This window comes from Salvelinus namaycush, chromosome 7 (assembly GCF_016432855.1).
Source record: "Salvelinus namaycush isolate Seneca chromosome 7, SaNama_1.0, whole genome shotgun sequence".
Classification (NCBI taxonomy): Eukaryota; Metazoa; Chordata; class Actinopteri; order Salmoniformes; family Salmonidae; genus Salvelinus; species Salvelinus namaycush.
Genome location: NC_052313.1, coordinates 59,049,835 through 59,057,737, shown reverse-complemented (window position 1 = coordinate 59,057,737; position 7,903 = coordinate 59,049,835).

The following is a 7,903-nucleotide window of genomic DNA, read 5'->3' as shown; positions in this document are numbered from 1 at the left end:
GAGAAAGTGAGCTTATGGTTGTGTGGGGGTAAGGGCTGAGTGTGTGTGGGTGTATGTGTGTATCCCACAACTGTTGCGAAGGAAGAAGTAAAAGATGTTAGGGACAATAGAGGATGATCCACAGATATATATAATACAAATCGAGGTGAGGGCAATGGAAATGCATATGGTAATTGATATTCTTCAATTCGGTAAATGGCACTGTATGCTCTTTTCAAAGAATGGATCCCAGTCGGTTCAGGGCTATGGGATACAGGGGGTCGAGGGTGGTCTACCGGGCATTGGGATGACAAGCCATCTCGAGATGAGGCCTTTTAGCGGGTGGAATAGTAGGGACCAATTGGAGGTTTACTTAGTAGAAATGCAAATATCATGGTACAACTATATAGACACTCAATCATTATGTTACTTTTTAATAGTACGTTTACAAAAATATATTCTGATTAAAAGAATGAAAGGTGTGTCTCATTATGGTAAGTGGTGAAATAAGTATAGCCAGTTACAATTGTAATGGCTTAGCAGATAATAAGAAAAGACGATCAGTATTTACCTGGCTAAAAGAGAAGGATTATAATATCTATTGTTTACAGGAAACCCATTCAACAGTTTTAGATGAAGTTTTGTGGAAAAAGAACTGGGGGGGCAAAATATATTTCTCCCATGGGCAAAGAAATTCAAAAGGGGTGATGGTTTTAATTAACAATAATTTTGATCCAAATGTGCAAATTGTCCAAACAGATCCTCAAGGTAGATGGATTATTTTAAATATGTTATTGGACAATAAACAAATATGGCTTGTTAACCTATACGGTCCGAATAATGATGATCCAAGCTTCTTTGAAAATATATATAAGAATTTATCAACTCTACAAGCAACACTAGACTCTATTATTATAGTGGGAGATTTTAATACGGTCTTAAATACCTCTATAGACCGGAAAGGAAATCACACTACAAACTATCACCCTCAGGCACTTAAGGAAATCATGAATGTCATGGATATATTGGATTTAGTGGATATATGGAGACTTAAATACCCTGATTTAGTGAGATATACATGGCGGAGGCTGAATCAAGCTAGTCGTATTGACTACTTTCTTATACCATTCTCTCTGGCACCAAAAGTTAAAAAAGTGTTGATAGGGGACAGAATGCGGTCGGATCATCACATAATTGGCATATATATTTCTCTTACAGAATTTCCACGTGGGCGAGGATATTGGAAATTTAATCAAAGTCTACTAGATGATAAATTGTTTAGAACTAGGACAGAAGATTTTATAACTGACTTTTTCAGACATAACATAGGTACAGCAGATCCCCTTATTGTATGGGACACTTTTAAGTGTGCCTTTAGAGGCCATGCAATTCAGTACTCATCTATAAAACAAAGGGAATTTAGATCAAAAGAGTCCATATTAACAAAGGAAATTGAAGGACTAACAGTACAGTTAGATAGCAATAAAAACAGTACCATAGAGGCACAGAATAAGTTAGAGGAAAAACAAAAAGAAATGGAGGAACTTATTCAAGAAAGATCCAGTGTAATATATTATAAAAATAAAGCGAACTGGATGGAATATGGGGAAAAATGCACCAAATTCTTTTTCAATCTTCAATATAGAAATGCTACCAAAAAAAATGTATTAAAACTTGTTACAAATGATGGAGTCACGCATGATTCACCAAATGATATTTTGAAAGAGGAAGTAAAGTACTTTAAGAATATGTTTTCGTTTCAGGCTCCTCCATCTCCACTAACTGAAACTAATTGTATGGATTTTTTTCCTATTAATAATGTAAAATTAACATCTGTACAGAAAGACTCATGTGAAGGCCAAATTACAGAGGAGGAACTGCTTGATGCAATTGGGGCCTTTAAGGATGGGAAAACTCCAGGGCTGGATGGCATACCAGTGGAAGTATACAAAACTTTTTTTGATATACTCAAAGGACCATTATTAGCTTGTTTTAACCACTCCTATATAAATGGTAGATTATCAGACACGCAACAAGAAGGTCTGATATCGTTATTACTGAAACAGGACCCAAGTGGTATATATAAAGATCCAGTCCAATTAAAAAATTGGAGACCTCTTACACTTCAGTGTTGTGATGCAAAAATCCTAGCAAAATGCTTGGCGCATAGAATAAAAAAAGTTTTGTCAGATATTATTCATCCTAATCAGACAGGTTTTTTACATGGACGATACATTGGAGATAATATAAGGCAAGTACTGGAAACAATAGAACACTATGAAATATCGGGGACACCAGGTCTGGTTTTCATAGCTGATTTTGAAAAGGCTTTTGATAAAGTACGACTGGAGTTTATATATAAATGCCTAGAATATTTCAATTTTGGGGAATCTCTTATAAAATGGGTTAAAATTATGTATAGTAACCCTAGGTGTAAAATAGTAAATAATGGCTACATCTCAGAAAGTTTTAAACTATCTAGAGGAGTAAAACAAGGTTGTCCACTATCGGCATATCTATTTATTATTGCCATCGAAATGTTAGCTGTTAAAATTAGATCAAACATTAATATTAATGGATTAGAAATCCGTGGCTTAAAAACTAAGGTGTCATTGTACGCTGATGATTCATGTTTTCTTTTAAAACCACAACTAGAGTCTCTCCACGGCCTCATAGAGGATCTAGATACCTTTGCTATCCTCTCTGGATTAAAACCAAATTATGATAAATGTACCATATTACGTATTGGATCACTAAAAAATACACATTTTATATTGCCATGTAGTTTACCAATTAAATGGTCTGACGGAGATGTGGACATACTCGGTATAAAAATCCCAAAAGAAAGAAATGATCTCACTCCAATAAATTTTTATAGAAAGTTAGCAAAAATAGATAAGATCTTGCTACCATGGAAAGGAAAATACTTGTCTATTTGTGGAAAAATCACCCTGATTAACTCTTTAGTCATATCACAGTTTACCTATTTGCTTATGGTTTTGCCTACACCTAGTGACCTGCTTTTTAAATTATATGAACAAAAAATATTCCATTTTATTTGGAACGGCAAGCCAGATAAAATTAAAAGGGCCTATTTATATAACGAATATGAATTCGGAGGGCAGAAATTATTAAATATTAAAGCATTAGACCTCTCACTAAAGGCATCAGTCATACAAAAGTTATACTTAAATCCAAACTGGTTCTCTAGTAAATTGGTACGAATGTCTCATCCTATGTTCAAGAAGGGCCTTTTTCCCTTTATTCAGATTACACCTGCTCACTTTCGGTTGTTTGAAAAGGAAATAATCTCCAAAATATCCTTATTTTTTAAACAAGCCTTAGAAAGTTGGTTGCAATTTCAGTTTAATCCACCTGAAAGGACGGAACAAATAGTACAACAAATATTGTGGTTAAATTCAAATATAGTAATTGATAAAAAAACTGTATTTATCGAAGAAATGTTTAAAAAAGGTATAATTTTTGTGAATGATATCATAAATAGGACTGGTGGAGTTATGTCACACATGCAGCTAACACAGACATATGGAAATGTCTGCTCTACCCAAAATTACAACCAATTAATTGCAGCATTACCACAAAAATGGAAGAGGCAAGTAGAAGGGGAAAAAAGTAAGGAACTTGTATGTCGGCCCTGTATTAAAGAACATAAATGGTTAAAGAAAAGTGTGATAAATAAAAACATATACCAATTTCATTTAAGGACCAAAAAACTGACAGCTGTGCCATATAAATTACAAAATAGTTGGGAAGAGATTTTCGATGTACCCATTCCATGGCACATGGTTTATGAATTGATACGCAAAACAACGCCGGATTCAAAACTTCGAATTTTTCAATTTAAATTACTGTACAAAATTCTTGCAACTAATAGAATGTTATATATATGGGGTATACAATCTTCCCAGCTCTGCAGATTCTGTTGTGAGGAGGCAGAGTCATTAGATCATTTATTTTGGTATTGTCCATATGTAGCTCGTTTTTGGTCACAGGTCCAGGAATGGCTGAAGAATTGCAACATTTGCCTAGAACTAACGCTACAGATAGCAATACTGGGGGATTTGAAAAGCCATAGTCAATCAATCAATAATATAATAATTATTTTAGCAAAAATGTTTATTTTTAATTTACAATCTGTAGAAGCTATGAGAATAGGAAGGTTCAAATCTTTTGTGAAGCATCACAGCACAGTTGAAAAATATATGGCAAATAAAAATCCGAAATGGATGATGTTGGAAGATAGATGGGAAGGGTTGAGTGGAACTGAAGGGTGGGACTAATAACAAGATAAACAATGTAGGGCATACGGGATCTGTGAAATGTGTATAGGTGCGGAGCTTTTGTGAAATAGCACAGTTACAAGTGGAAATAAAATTGGATGGACAACAGAAATAGAGGAAGGACTAAGAACAAACAAGAGAGAACTATTATAAAGTAGTCTGTGTCTGTAAAATAGGTATAAGATGTATAAATTGAAGGTAAAAGCAGAAGTGTTTATTAGTTTACTCCAATTGGGGGAGCGGTGGTAGGGTTGCGGGGAATAATAATAAAGGTATATTCTTTAAAAAAGTATGTATGTCTATATAGGTATGTGTATGTATATATGTATATATGTATGCATGCGTGTATGGATATATATATTTACCCAAAAAAATATGGGGGATTGGAAATGATGCAGACAATTACATTGGAAGCAACATTCTTTCCGCAATATTAAGCTGATCCACCCAAAAAAAAAAAAAAAAAAAACTGTCTCCGAGCCACACAGATGTGTGTGTGACAGTATGATAGTCGCTCGGTAATCCTTTAGAAACGTTTTCATATTGTTCTGTATAAAGAGGGTAATTAACATATTGTTCTGTATAAAGAGGGTAATTAACATATTGTTCTGTATAAACAGGGTCATTAACATATTGTTCTGTATAAAGAGGGTCATTAACATATTGTTCTGTATAAAGAGGGTAATTAAAACAAAATCTCTGTTTAAAAAGGGTAATTAACATGTTGTTGTGTATAAAGAGGGTAATTAACATATTGTTGTGTATAAAGAGGGTCATTAACATATTGTTGTGTGTAAAGAGGGTAATTAACATATTGTGTGTAAAGAGGGTAATTGACATCTTGTTCCGTATGTATGGTAATTAACATATTGTTCTGTATAAATAAGGGTAATTAACATATTGTTCTGTATAAATAAGGGTAATTAACATATTGTTCTGTATAAATACGGGTAATTAACATATTGTTCTGTATAAATACGGGTAATTCACATATTTGTTTTATGAAGTATATAAGTGACATGAGTAACATCAGAACAACAATGCAGGAATGCAACTCATTTGAATGTGTGTCTTATTAGACCTGTGGATTTCAGGGTCATCATGTTGAGGGTTGAGTGTTGATGGTTCTTCCTGTTCTCTCTCATTGGCTGTGGGGTTTGGGCTAAAGACTGATTGTCAAACTTACAAAAACAATGTCAAAGTAAGGTCCATCCATGATTTTTACCATTTACTTTGAGGCAGGTCGTTCCACTGATAGGTCCATCTGGAAAGGTGTTAAACAGACACCTGTAGCAGGACTCATCTCCTATTGACACTCCTCTGATGACGATAGAGCAGTTCTGCAGTCCCTCATCTTCAAACTCCACTTTCCCCTCAAAAGGTAGGTTGACTACTGGTCCAAATCGTTTGCTATAGGAGCCAATGTTCACATTTTGCCCCTGTGTCATTTTTTCCCCAGGTGACTTGCAGCACGTCTTTGGGTTTCATGAGTTCACAGTTTAAGACTGCATTTTCTCCCAGGGATGCTGTGACAACCTGCTGTGTTCTCACCAGATTAGAGAGCCCTGCATGAAGAGAGTTACACATGACTTAAAACTACTACAACACACACACACACTTATAGGATGTGCGTACAGCCCAGTACATCGCTGGGGCCGAGCTCCCTGCCATCCAGGACCTCTATACCAGGCGGTGTCAGAAGAAGGCCCCAACATTTTTTTTAAAGACTCCAGCCACCAAAGCCACAGACTGTTCTCTCTGCTACCGCACGGCAAGCGGTACCAATGCACCAAGTCTGAAACCAACAGGACCCTTAACTGCTTCTACCCCCATGCCATAAGACTTCTAAACAAGACTGCTAAATATCTAATCAAATGGCTACCCGGACTACCTGCTTTGACCCTTTTTTGCACTGACTCTATGCACACACACTGGACTCCACCCACACAGTCACACATACTTACACTGACACCCCAACACACACTGCTGCTACTGTCTTTCTATCCTGTTGCCTAGTCACTTTACCCCAATTACCTTGTACCCTGCACATTGACTGTTGTGGTACTCCTGTTATTCACTGTGGATTTATTCCTTGCGTCACTATTCTTATTTATATTTTAATCTCATCTTAAACTCTGCATTGTTGATAAATTAAATTTAAGTAAGCATTTAATTGTTAGTCTACACCTGTTGTCTACGAAGCATGTGACAAATACAATTAGATTTTATACAATATAGTGGTGTAGTACTCAAAATGGTCAGAAGGGGGAGTACAGAACTAGTCTATAATCTAGTCTAGGTACAGTAGGAGGAAGTTATGAATGAAGAGGCTTTTTTTAACCGACTGCAGTATGGGTTCATGTGTTGAATTATTAAAGTTGAATTAAAATAAACATGATCTGGCGCACAACCAGAGAAAGTTATGTTATGTAGAGGTGCTGACTAACGGCGAATAAACTAAGCTATACAAAAAATAGAGTTCTACACACTCCATACTACATTTATTGGGCAAATCACCAATGTTTCGCATCACTGTGCCTTCTCAGGGTAATGTCATGAATGCTTGAACCAGGTTACGTAGACAACAGTGCAATTAGTGCAACCAATGACAATAGTGAGGAGTGTTGTGATCATATTAAGTTAATTAGAATGATTGAGTGAAACTGTTAAAAAACTGTTTATAGCATATTAAATATATTAAGCTATTGTTATCATATGGAAACAATTAAATATTGTACATAATATTAGCATCAACATCCATTATTGTTTAATTCAATTTCACATATATATTTAAATGTTTCCTATTTCATTAAAAAAATGTGTTTAATGTAATATTTTGGTTCAACCATAATAAGTATCCTCAACAGGGGGAACATATTGGGTATATGCTGATAAGTTGTAGAAAGACTATATCCATTTATACAACTTGCTCATAAGAGTGAGAATTGTTCATAAGAAGAGCCTGAGATCAAAGTCAATATTCAGACCACTAGGGGTCAATGTTTTAAGATAGAATATCCAGTAAGCCTCCCTTTGTAATAGTAGGATCCCGATGGTTACCTCCTCTCCTTGGTAGAGCAACATGCTCAATGCCTGTGTATTTGAGGGAGGAGATGGGATGGTTAGCTTCAACAAAGTGAGCTGCTACTGGATAGTCAATGTTCTGACACCTGATTGAGCTGCGGTGTTCAGCTATGCGTTGTTTTAATTGTCTTTTTGTTTGTCCTACGTGGGCTTTCCCACATGAACAGGGGATGAGATAGATTACTCCCTTGGTCTTGATGAGATGATCCCCCTAACAGGGATGTTGACCTGTATGTGGGTGTCCGATGATGACCTGTATGTGGGTGTCTGATGTTGACCTGTATGTGGGTGTCTGATGTTGACCTGTATGTGGGTGTCTGATGTTGACCTGTATGTGGGTGTCTGATGTGACCTGTATGTGGTGTCTGATGTTGACCTGTATGTGGGTGTCTGTCATGTTGACCTGTATGTGGGTGTCTGATGTTGACTGTATGTGGGTGTCTGATGTTGACCTGTATGTGGGTGTCCGATGTTGACTGTATGTGGGTGTCCGATGTGACCTGTATGGGCGTGTCCGATGTTGACATGTATGTGGGTGT